Source organism: Oenanthe melanoleuca, chromosome Z (genome assembly GCF_029582105.1).
Source record: "Oenanthe melanoleuca isolate GR-GAL-2019-014 chromosome Z, OMel1.0, whole genome shotgun sequence".
Classification (NCBI taxonomy): Eukaryota; Metazoa; Chordata; class Aves; order Passeriformes; family Muscicapidae; genus Oenanthe; species Oenanthe melanoleuca.
In genome coordinates this window covers 74,989,327-75,001,705 of record NC_079362.1, presented here as the reverse complement: position 1 = coordinate 75,001,705, position 12,379 = coordinate 74,989,327, and the positions used below count along the sequence as shown (strand labels likewise).

The 12,379-nt window shown below is 52.3% G+C and overlaps 1 protein-coding gene across 1 annotated transcript in view; it reads left to right on the top strand.

Moving 5' to 3' along the window:
* The first annotated feature begins 1,095 nt into the window (after window positions 1-1,095).
* The window catches only part of ZBTB7C (zinc finger and BTB domain containing 7C), a 150,567-nt gene continuing 139,283 nt past the window's right edge, over window positions 1,096-12,379 (top strand). The window contains exons 1-2 of the mRNA XM_056514625.1: window positions 1,096-1,283; window positions 2,163-2,233. The gene's annotated coding sequence lies outside the window, so the exon portion shown is untranslated. The remainder of the gene's footprint in view (window positions 1,284-2,162; window positions 2,234-12,379) is intronic.

Here is a 12,379-nt window from a genome sequence, read left to right as displayed (position 1 = left end):
GGCAGCTGGTGGCACCTGAAGCTTGTGATCCACACAAGCATGGACACCAAACATGCTAGGAAGCTTTCCTCCTCACTGGAGAATGCAGGCAGAGTGAGGCAATTAGGAAAGAGCTGCAGAGAGGATCCAGAGGTGCTGGGTCCCAGCTGGGATAGGGCAATTCCATCAGCCGTGCTCCACCTTACAAAGCCAGTGCAGGGGTTGGGGGTCTCACAGCAGGATCATGATGCTGGAGTACCACTCTGCTCCAGGTATTGCTTTTTCTTTTATCCCCTGCTAGTGTTTATTCGTCTGGTGTCATCAAACATGCAGGACATGACAATCAGGGCCATGGGAATCTGTGAGGTTTAACAAGACCAAGAGCTGAAGCTGTGCTTGAGGTGAGGTGACCCCCGGGATCAATCTAGGCTGGGGATAAAGAGAAGCTCTGGGAGAATGACTTGAGGATGCTGGTGGTTAGGCCCTGGCACAAGTTTCCCAGAGAAACCGTGGCTGCCCCAGGATCCCTGAAGGGTCCAGGGCCAGAATGGACGGGGCTAGAAGCAAGTTGGAATAGTAGAAGGCGTCCATCCCCATGTCAGGAGCTTAGACTGGATAATCTCTCGGGCCCGTTCCCACCCAAGCCATTCCCCGTCCCTATTACCCCAGCCCTCACGGCCCCCCAGCCCCGCACCCCGAGGGCAGCGGGCGGCGCTCTGACCCCGGGGCGGCGCCTCCGCACCGCTCCCCTCAGGCTGTCCCGCCCCCGGCGCGCTCCCATTGGCTGACCCTCCCGGCCGCGCGCTTCCATTGGTCGCGTCGCCCGCCCGTCCGGCGCGGTTTGTTTGGTCGCGTGGACCTGTCAAGCCCGGCGGGGGGGGGGGGGCGGGGGGTAGAGAGAGAGAGCGGGAGCGAGAGCGAGAAGGGTGGGGCGCCCCCCCCCGGCGGTCCCACGTGGCAGCGCCCGGCTCCCCGACGGGGCGGACAGGACCTACCCCCCCCCCCCCCCCACCCCCACCCCTCACGCGTCCCGTGTGGCCCCCCCGGCGCGGGGCCAGCGACATCCGGGCCCTTCGCTCGCCACCGCCGCCGAGCCGTCAGCAGCCGCGGGCCAGCGCCGCCGGACGGGGCGGGCGGTGCCGCGGAGCCCGTCGCGGTGCTGTGTCCGTCGCCATCCCCCGCCGCTGCCCCCTCGAGGTGCGCGGAGCCGCCCCGCCCCGTCCCGTCGCGTCCCACGGTGGGGGCGATGCTCCCCCCCCCGCTGCGCTGCCCGCGGATCCCTCCCTGTTGACTCGTTTTAGACGGTAAGTTCTGATTTTGTTTATTTTATTATTATTTTTTCCCACAAATTTTGTTTGCCGTTTTTAAAATAACGCTCTGTTTCCTCCCTGTCGGCATTCCCGGGTGGGAACTGCTTCACCGACGGGGGTGGAACGGGGGGTCCCTGAATGCCCAGCCCTGCCAGGACCCTCCTGCGGGGGGAGGCGGTGGCAGCCCCCCCCCTTCCATCTCCCCTCCCCTCCCGTCCCTCCCTCCGTCTCTCCCGGTGCCCGGGGACCCTGCCCGTTCCTCCCGCTGGGTCCCCGAGCTGCGGCAGCATCACGCAGAGCCAGCGCTGCTGTCACCGGCGCTCCTGGCTCCCAGGTCGGATATTCCCCCGTTCTTCTTTTCTAACGGTCCTTAGTTTTTTTATCGATTAATTGTCGTTTTTTTTTTTATTATTATTTTTTTTTTAACTGATTAATTGCTGTTAGTAATTTTTATTATTATCCCCTTGGATCGTGGCAAAAGTTTCGCCCGAGTTCCTGCTGCCTGCCGCGGCTGGCGGTGGAGCCGATGCGGTCCCGCTCAGCGAAGCGCTCGCTGACGTTTAGGATCAACTTACAAGGATCGGCTTTTCCTTCCAGCGAAGGACGGGATGCGCGGGGTGATCCCGTCCCATCCCGTCCCATCCCGTCCCGTCCCGTCCCGCCTCAACCCATCCTCTCTCCTCTGCACCTCTGCAGCTCGGAATCCCCCCATTGCTGGGAATCCCTCTGTGGGTTTTTAGCCTGGCTTTTTTACCCAGATGCTTCCCGTGCCTGTGAGAGCCGGCTGTGGCTCCTGTCCAGGGTGGCACTTGGGGCGAGGCACTGTCCCCGCTGATGCTGGAGAGCCTGACGCTGTGTCACCGTGTCTTTTAGGTTTGCCTGGCGCAGGATCATCGCCCGGACAGCCTCGCACCCCGGCGGCAGCACCGAGCCTCGGCGATGCGGTACGTCTGCCGCTGCGGGCAGGAGCGCGGCTGCCCGGAGCCGGGGGTGTGGGAGAGGCTGTCTTTGTGCCCCGGGCTGGGGGTTTTAGGGACAGGTGGGCCTGCAGGAGAGTGTCCCTGGGATGGGCACAGCCCGGGTGAGGGGAGTGTGCGGCGAGCATCCCGGGGATGGATGGGCATGGAGTGGGGCGACCATCTCTGGGATGTGCTAAACCCAGATGCGGGGAGTGTGGAGTGATCGTTTCTGGGATATGCTCAGCACGGGGTGATCGTCCCTGGGATGTGCCCAGTGTGGGGTGACCATCCCTGGGCTGTGCTCAGTCCTGGTGTGGAGTGTGGGGTGATCATTTCTGGGATATGCTTGGTGTAGGGTGTTGCTCCCTGGGCTGTCCCTGGTGTGCTGTGAGCATCCCTGGAATGTGCTCATTCCCCCCAGGTGTGGGGTGACCATCCCAGCTGGCGTGGGTGCTTTCCCACCTCCCTTGCCATGGCAGCAGCCGCGGTATCCCTAAATGTCCCCGCTGTCCCCTGGCTGCATGCTCTGTGCATCAGGAGAGGGAGCTCACACTGAACAGGAGGGGGACAGAGTCTCCAGCCTGCACGGGGTCCTGGGAGCCCCCCTACCCCCTGAAGGAGGGGAACCCCCTTCCTCTGAGCCCCCCCTTTCTGCCAGCCCTCGCCGCAGCTCCGGCGCTGAATTTCCTCCGAGCCCTCCTGCCCATATTGTGCTATTGATTGCTGAGCTGAACTTCCTCCCGAAATCATTAAAGCTTAAAAAATTGATGGCACAATAGAGCCCTTTATTAGCCACATAACTTTTCTTGCTTTCTTCCTTTCTTCTTAGGTTTTTTTTTTTTTAATCAACACAAAAGGGCAGAGCCTGAGCTCAGATTTGTGTCCTGTGTCCCTGTGAGAGCTGGGCAGCGTGCCCTCCTCCACCTCAGCTACCCATCAGCACAGCCGTGCCAGGCTATTTATTAGGAAAAATGGCAAAGATGGAATTGATGTGTGCAGGTCTTTATTTTTCTTCTCTCCTTTAATCCTAGCCTTCTCTCTTTGCAGCCTAAAGATAGGTCTATTTATTTGTCCTCTTGTAAATAAAAATATTTGAATAGGGATTGTAATATTTTACTCCCTGTCATCTTTATCCTTCGGTCTAATGACGGCTGAGTTCTTGCTTGGTATTAACTTACCATTTTAGTAACAGTTGAGTTTTCCTGAAGGAAATCCCTCTGGGCTGGCCATTACTGTGTCATTGTATAACACAGCAGAAAGATGGATTACCTGGATGGATCTCCTCCAGCGTGACTTCACCAAGTGACAGGCTTCAGCTAATTTATCCCTGCTCCTGTTGCAATTGTTGGGATGGGGTTTATAGCTTCTAGGAAATACTTGCCGAGTCTCCGGGTGTGCAATTGTGAATACAGGCGCTGATTTGCCAGGTGGGACTGCTGGCAGCATCCTGCTGCATTGTGAATCTCCTGGAGTCCTATGAGTCCTTTAGCAGGGAAATACAAGTTTTTATTTTTTCTGGTTATTCAGAGAGGTTTTAATACATGCTTGGGTGCGTCTGAGTAGAGGCAAGAGAAAGAGGCAGAAAAAAAGCGCATTTATATGTGTGAGTATGTTCCGGTGTAAAATAAATCTCATGATTTCGAAGCCAATATAACATTTTGTTGAAGGATCCCTCAGCAATCTTGCTGGAGCGGGGATTGAAAGTCATGTAGAGGGGACACTGCCTGGCTGCGTGGCCTTGGGCCAGTCATTTATCTTCTCTGCTGCAGTGTCAGTATCTCAGGAGCATGGCTGCCTGTGCTGGCCCGTTTTCTGCTAGTCCTGTCTCAATGCTGCATGCTGTCCCTCTTCTCCTCACCAGAGCTTTCATGAGGAACCCTGTTACTTTTAATGCACTGCATCAGGCTGGAGACTCCCGAGTGCAAAGTATCCCCCCCAAAAATACGCAGGAGTAATGGGTGCATCCCTCTGTGCTGCCCTCACTAAGAAATCAGATTTATTCTGGGTAATGCCATCCACCCTGTGTGCCCCCAGTTTGTCATCCCTGCAGAATATGGCACGCTGCTGCCGAAAATGATGGAGCTGTAGGACAAGAATAGCTCAGAGGGGTTTGTGTTTGCAGATGACACTGAGCTGAGTGTGGTTGACGTGCCTGAGTGATGGGATAGCATCCAGAGGGACCTGGACAAGCTCAAGATGTGAGCCCAAGGGAACCTCAATCAGCAGGGCCATCTTCAGCTAGACCTGGTTGTTCCAAGACCTGTCCAGCCTGGCCTTGGACATTGCCAGGGATCCAGGGGCAGCAACAGCTGCTCTGGGCACAGGGCCTGCCCACCCTCCCACCAGCAATTCCTTCCCAATATCCCATCCAGCCCTGCCCTCTGGCACTGGGAGCCATTGCCTGTGTCCTGTCCCTGCATGCCTTGTCCCCAGTCCCTGTGCAGCTCTCCTGGAGCCCCTTCAGGCCCTGGCAGGGGCTCTGAGCTCTCCCTGGAGCTTCTCTTGTGCAGCTGAGCACCCCCAGCTCTGCCAGCCTGGCTCCAGAGCAGAGGGGCTCCAGCCCTGCAGCATCTCCGTGGCCTCCTCTGAATTCACTCCAGCAGCTCTACTTCCTTCATTTGCTGAGGATTCCCAAGCTTGACTCCAGGTGGGGTCTCATGAGAGAGGAGCAGATGCAATTACAATGCACTGAAAAGGTCTGAGAGTGTCTGGACTGGGGCTTTGCAGTTACCAAAATCAGGTGCCTGAAGACAAACTTGGAGTCTAAGTCTATGTGAAACCCTTCTCCTCCCGGGCTTGCCCAGGGCGTCCCTGTAGTCCCAGCCTCTGTCCCACTGCAGTGGCACATTCTCTTCAGCAGTGAGGACTTTCTGTTCTCTTCTCTTCTTTTCTCTTGCCACGCTCCAGAAGCTTATACAATTTTTTTGGCGCTTTTCCCCAAGTCATTATTCTGGGTAACATGGCTTGTTTGTTTATGCTTTTTGGTTTTAATCATACTTCTTTTTTTTTTAAATATAATTTATTTATTGTGTCTGAAAAGCTTCAGGGCTTCCTTTCTACTCCCCCACTCCCAGATGGTCGCCTATTAAAAAAACAAGGAAACATTAGAATAAAAAAGGAAATAGTTTGGTTCTGTTATGAATGAGGTTTGGTTTTTCCAGAGAGGGTATGGGAGAAAAAAAGAAGTGCAGAGAAGGGAGTGTCAGGTGTGTTTGGAGGGAAAAGTGTGTCGTGCCCTGTATTTTCAGCTCTGCTAAGTCTGTGCCACTCATTTTACAGCACTCCTATGAAAAGGGATCCGAGTTTGCCTTTTATCTCACCATGACCAGCTCAAAGAAACAACAGTCACTCTTCTCATTAATCTGCTTCATTTGTTTAATGAGACATTAGTTCTCCATTACTGTCACTGGGAGCTGCCTGGCTGGTTGGAAAGGCTTTGCGTGGGGTTTTTTGGAGGAGCAAGGAGCAGATGGGTGGAGAGTGGAGGTCCTTGTCAGGATGCTGGCTCCCTCTCCAGCAGTTCTGCAGGACCAAAGGGAGTTGCTCCAGAGCAGGGCTCAGAAGAAAGAATTAAAACTGTGGGGGTGACACTGCCTTGCCTGGGCAGCAAGGACAATCAGGGGGCAGCTCTGTTGCTGCTGGGGGGCTCTGGTACAATTCCTAGGGAGCAGGACTAGGATACTGGCAGACTTTCATAGCTTGGGGGTACTGCCCACCCTGGTGACACTTTGTCAGGTGTGGCTGGGGGTGGCAGCAGCTTGGATGATGTCCACCTGCAGGTGTTTAATGGGATGAACATCGGGCACAGGAGGTGGCACAGCCCATATCCCCAGGGGTGCTGGTGGACCACATCATCCTGCTTCTGCACATTGTGTTGGCTTCATCAGGGATGGTGCAGGGCCACACTTTGCCAGGCCAGAGCTGGGGTATTGCAAATCCAGCACTGCTCCCCAGCAGCAGGGTTTGCACACTGCTTCAGGGTGCTTTTGGAGCAGAGGAGAGCTGTGGGCTGATAGCATCTCATCCTGCTGGTCCATACAAACCAGCACTGGGGCGTGTGTTTATTGCTCCTGTAGGAAAACAGGTCTCCAGGGCAGCTAGGGAGGCTCTCACAACCAGGACAAACTACAAGGACAAGGTAAAATGGCCTCAAGTTGCACCAAGGCAGTTCAAATTCGATATTAGTGAAAATTTTTTCATGGAAAGTGTTGTCAAATACTGCTGAGGTCTGCCCAGGGTGGTGGTGGAGTCCTCATCCCAGGGATTTAGAAGCTGTGTGGACATGGCACCTGGAGACAAATGCGTTGGTGTTGGGCTTGCCAGTGCTGAGGGAATGGTAGGACTCAGTTTTAGAAAGCTTTTCCAGCCTTAATAATTCTGTGGTTCTCTGATCTGGGACCAGCTTTGCAGAGGCCTGAACTGCTGGCCTGTAGTTCCTCATGGTCTAGGTGTTTTGGGGGGCACACACACCTCCATTGGAAGGGTTGTTCCACAGATGGGGCATCTGTGCCTCTTCTGGTTAAACATTTAGATAGATGGGTGCTCTGTGCATCCAAGCTTGGCTTGCTTTGCTGGGGTTTTCCTTGGGATTTGAGAACATTCTCTGGCTTTACAACCATTCCCCACCAACACCAGCCAATATTCTTCCTGTTCTCTTGTGTGATCTGTAGAGCTGCTATTGTCTCCTGCTGCTGTTGTCAGGCTGCATATTGATGGCACGGCCTCAGTCATGGTTGGCACCTGAATGAATTACAGCAATACAAATAAATAAGGGAAGAAATAGTATTTGCGAGAGCAATGGGTTGAAGATCTAACATTTATGCAGCACCATTCATCAGAAATGACACACAAATGCTCTGTAAACTCTCACACACACATAAAACGCTGCTCCCAGGCTCCAGGGTAGTGTCAGCTGTTTAATAACAAAGCTGCACCATGGTTCAGGACCCTAAATGCAAAATTACTTCTTCTGCCCGTAGCTGCAGGGAAAATTTGGGTCCACAAGTAGCATGAAACCTATCGGAAACTATGGGACACCCCTATGAACATGATGTGGACATTTTATTTATGTCCTTCAGTGGGTAAAATCAGCAGCTCTACGGCTTATCTGAAAGTTGTTGCCTTTGCTAGCCAAGAGATACGGGGTGCTTTGGGTTATGGGGTGCATCATGCTTTGAAAAGTTACAGAATGGTTTGGGCTGGAAGGGACCTAAAAACTCATCCAATTCCACCCTCTACCATGGGCAGGGACATCTTCCACTGTCCCAGGCTGCTCCAAGCCCTGCCCAACCTGGCCCTGAACACTGCCAGGGATGCAGGGGCAGCCACAGCTGCTCTGGGCACCCTGTGCCAGGGCCTGCCCACCCTCCCACCAGCAATTCCTTCCCAATATCCCATCCAGCCCTGCCCTCTGGCACTGGGAGCCATTGCCTGTGTCCTGTCCCTGCATGCCTTGTCCCCAGTCCCTGTGCAGCTCTCCTGGAGCCCCTTCAGGCCCTGGCAGGGGCTCTGAGCTCTCCCTGGAGCTTCTCTTGTGCAGCTGAGCACCCCCAGCTCTGCCAGCCTGGCTCCAGAGCAGAGGGGCTCCAGCCCTGCAGCATCTCCGTGCCTCCTCTGCACTGGCTGCAGCAGCTCCACGTCCTTGTGCTGCTGGAGCCCAGGGCTGGGGATGGCTCTGCAGGTGATGTATTACCTGAGCAGAGTAGAAAGAGCAGAATTCTCTCCCTTGACCTGCCAGTCAAGCCTGAAGTGTCCTTATGAGTTGCTGATTTGCTGAGAAAAGTCAAGCTTCTCAACCTGCTGCTGCTGCTTTTTGCAGACTTTCTGTCTGGTGGGTACAACATCTACCAGCCTACAAGGTGGCCTTTGTCCTGTGGGACCTCTTGGACTCCGTTCCTGGTGGCAGGGACCTTTCCAGTGCTGTGGGAGCCCTCTCATTGCGTCATGTTTAACAGCAAACATCAGAGAAGGAGGTTGGGAGGGAGAAGAAAAGTTTCCTTCTTGCCTCCCCCCCTTTTTTTTTTCCATTTTAATAAAAAAATCCTATTTTTACATATTTGTTTGCTCCAGCCTTCTCCTTTCTCCAGGCTTTGTCTAGCCTGAGTCCTGAGGATTTGCATGCCTGATCAAGTCTGATGGCAGTAACCAAATCAGCATTAGCAAATGTAGGGACCTCAAGCTAACTGGCAGGAGATGAACTCCATGATTGCCACGGAGATGAGCCCTTCTGTAGAGCCTGTTGTGCCTTGGCACAGGGGCACGAGTCAGAAGCCACTGGCAAGTTTGAAATATGGATCCCTTTGGGGCCTTTGTTTTTAGGTTGCCTTGCTCTGCAGTGAGCGCGCGATCAAAGTGGAGCCGAGGGAAGGGTGGGCAGGAGCATGGTGACCTCAGCCAGCTCAGCAGGGAGCTCGGGGTTGGAGTCCAGAAGATGTGAGAGAACATATTTGGAGTATTCACTGTCACTTTTGAGCATCTTGATTATGAATTGGACAGGAGAGAAGAGATGGCTGTTGGTAGTCACTGAGGTTGCTCAGCAGGGATTTGTGGCCAGTGCTGTTCCTGGTCAACCTGGCTTTTGTGCATTGTCCTCTTCTTTGGATGTTTCCCCTTCAGAGTTTCTTTTTTGGGGCTAGGATTCCGTACTGGAGACCTTGATCTTCTCTCCAACCCAAAGGCACCAGGCATTGTGATTATTTGGGCTGTCCTGTGCAGTGCCAGAAGCTGGGCTTTGATGGTCCTTGTGGGTCTTTCCAGGTCAGGGTATTTATTCTGTTCTTCTATGACTGGTGCAGAGCTGGTGCTGGCTGGCGCCCTGGATTAATTAAATTAATGTCTAATATGCAGTTGTTTGTTTTCCCCACAAGAAGATAAGCACTTCTTGGTCAGCCTGATCAGAAGCACAGAGTTGCCATGTGAATTGTAAGCAGGACACGAGCAGCAGGGTTTCTTTTAACTGTTTCAAACTATCAGGCTGTAAAATTAGTCGTTTTGTAACATGTAATTAATATCGTGATGCATTAATTTCCCGTGTTCAGGTTTTAAGGTTAAAGTGACCCAGGATAGACAGGCTTCACTAAACAAACATTGACATGTAAATTAATGGTATCAGGTTAGAAATGACCCATTTTAGAGTTCCTCTTCAAAATATAAAATAGAGTGTTAAGTTTTTTGGTGCTGATGTAACTTGAGAATCCAATTTAAGCAGATTTGTCTGTACATGTACTTACAGACTCCCACAGCACAGTCTCTGTTATGTTTTGATGCCTTTTTAAATGTCTTCTATAGAATGGTTTGGGTTGGGAGGGCTCTTGAAGCTCATCCAGGACACCTAACACTGTCCCAGGCTACTCCAAGCCTTGTCCAGCCTGGCCTTGGACACTGCCAAGGATGGGGCAGCCACAGCTTCTCTGGGAAACCTGTGCCAGGGCTTCTCCACTCTCACAGGGAAGGATTTCTTTGTAACATCTAATCTAAATTTAAAACTCTGAGTTTAAAACACTTCTCCCTTATCCTATCACTACATGCCCGTGTAAAAAGTCCCTTTCCATCTTTTTTATAAGCTCCCTTTAAATATTTAAGGGAACATATCTGTGGGTCTTCAGGAGGAACAGAGAGGCAGATCATTTTACCTCTTCTAAAATAGTCTAAAAATGGGGTGTTGTGCGTAGCACAGCTGAAAGTAGTGGGTTTTTTTTGGGTCACCTCGATTGGGAGCCTGGTATGCCTGAAAACTGTAAAATAAAAAGTACTCCAAATTTTCCACAACTGCAGTTCTCCCATGTTATTTTCACATGTTGCAACAATTTGTACTTTAAAGGCACCATTTTAGTAAAGCTTAGTATTGCCTCTCCTGCGTTTTAGACTTGCATAGTTGTGCAAGAGATAATTGCCTGTTTGGGAGACAAAAAAGCTAATTTTGCCTCAGGCCCTGTACTTTTTCTTAACAAAGTTGGTCCTTGTTGGGAAGCAGCTTTGCAAGTGGTGAGTGTGTGGATGAGTCTGGAGGGGCACAAATGGGTGGATGATGTGCAGGTGTGGTTTAAAAAAAAACCAAACCAACAAACCCCAACCCACAAACCATTTTTCTGCCACACTGAACACCTTTTCCTCTCACCCTCTGCCTCATCTGATGCTCCACCGTGAGCTCCTGGGGATGGGAACATCTTTGGGGGTTTTGGCAGCCACGCTGCTGGGTTCAGTGTGGGGTGTGCACCCTCGGTGTATTTGCAGTTGTGGGTTTGCATCTCTTGTGCTATTTCTGTTGGTATTAGGGGGTGTTTTAAAGTGGTTTCCAATATGCAGACTTTCAGACAGTGTGCCCTGAGGCTGGCGGCTCCTTTCAGTGCTTCCCCAGGGCTCCCCACACTGCACTGGCCCGGGGGCTGCTGGTGCCTGGGGTGGCTGGGCTGGCTAAGGAGTGTCTGCTGACTCATGTTCTGGGGACACCCAGGTGATTGAGATGACCCAGAGGGGTGAATCTTCTTTCCCTTTGTGGTGCTTCATGCTTGGGGTTGGCCTCTCCTGCTCCCCCATCCCAAGTGTCTCCATCACTCTGACCTTGTGCTTGGTCTTCCTCAGAGTCCATCGCCAGGATGATCCTTTCCCTCCCTTTCCATGGGCTCTCCTCCTCCCTTCCCAGAGGCAGAGCTTACTGTCCAGCCCCATCCAGGTCAGATCCTTCATCAGCTGAGCAAGAGGAGGCTCTGCTGCAGGCATGGCAGGTTGGCTGGCCAGCCACACCTATAGGTTATCAATTAATTGATTAAGAATGTAACAAGGTCGTGTATGTGTGTGGAGCAGCTTTTCTCTGTGGATGAGGCATGGGTGGTGATGAGGAGACTGTGGTAGGTGGCTGCTGCATGGTTGGGTTTGGAGAGGGGCTGTGCTGGTGCTGCCACTGGATGCTGTTTTCCAGAGGGACAGTGCTCAGGTTTTGCTCTTCCTCGGAGCTGGAGGTGCTTGAAATGAATCCTCATGGAGGGCAAAAGGAAAAGAGAATCCTCCTGAGCCCAGACTGAGCACTGAAGGGTTTGCAGCCCTTCTTGTTCGAGGTTGGATCCATGTAGAAGTGGCAGACCTTCAGTCTTTACTTGGGGTGTTCCTCACCTAGGGGTACTCAGCAAGGTGACCTCGTGCTGCCTGGTGTGATGTCAGCTGAGACACCTGCACCGTTTCTAACCCTCTTCTGCCTCTAGTTTTTGTTTGCAGAGGGGCTGTAACTCGCTGAGACTCACTCAGACCTGACAAGGCACCAAAATCCCCAAGCCAGTGCTTGCTCCCTGCCCATCCTCCTCTTGGTTGGTGGCACATTAACAAACAAAAATGAATTTAATAAACCAGACTATTTCCATCAACCAACTCACTGTCCAACTTTGCAAGGCCTGTTGTCCTCTGCCTCATACTAAACTAATGATGGGAGTGAAGAGCTGGTTTGTTTTTATTGTTTTGACTTTAAAGTTTAGAAATTGTTGAAAGAGGAATAAAAGGGGAAGCACTGGGTTTTCCTTAAAGAGGAAAAAGCTCTGGCACGCAGAAGAAATACATGACCTGGATGTCTTCTGCACTTGATAATTTTGGGTTTTTTTGTTACTTGCAGCTTCTAGCACTGAGGGCTCCAGCCAGCTGTGGGATGGACAGAAGATTTTATAGCTCATGTAGTCAAAGAAGTCCTGGTGTGGTTAAGAGTGAGAGCTGGGCTGAATGGCTGCTGTGATGATTTGTACCAGCTGAAGGTGGAGGGAATCTCATGGGCAGGGACACCTTCCACTATCCCAGGTTGCTCCAAGCCCTGTCCAGCCTGGCCTGGGACACTCCCAGGGATCCAGGGGCAGCCACAGCTGTTCTGAATAGCCTGTGCCACGGCCTCCCCACCCTCACAAGGAGAAATTTCTTCCTAGTACTTACCTTTTGAAATGCTCATGTGATACAGGAAGAGAACTTGAGTCTGTGGACAACTGGGGTTCCTCTGGGGTTTTTGTTTTTGATGACATGTACCATCAGTATGGGTATGTACAGTACAGATTTTAGTTCCTTTCAGGGTGGGCTTCTTAATTTATATGAAAATTGATTTGCGCTTTGCTTGTTTTCATTATGCTTGAAGTGAGTAGTGAGAGGCGGCCCACATACAGT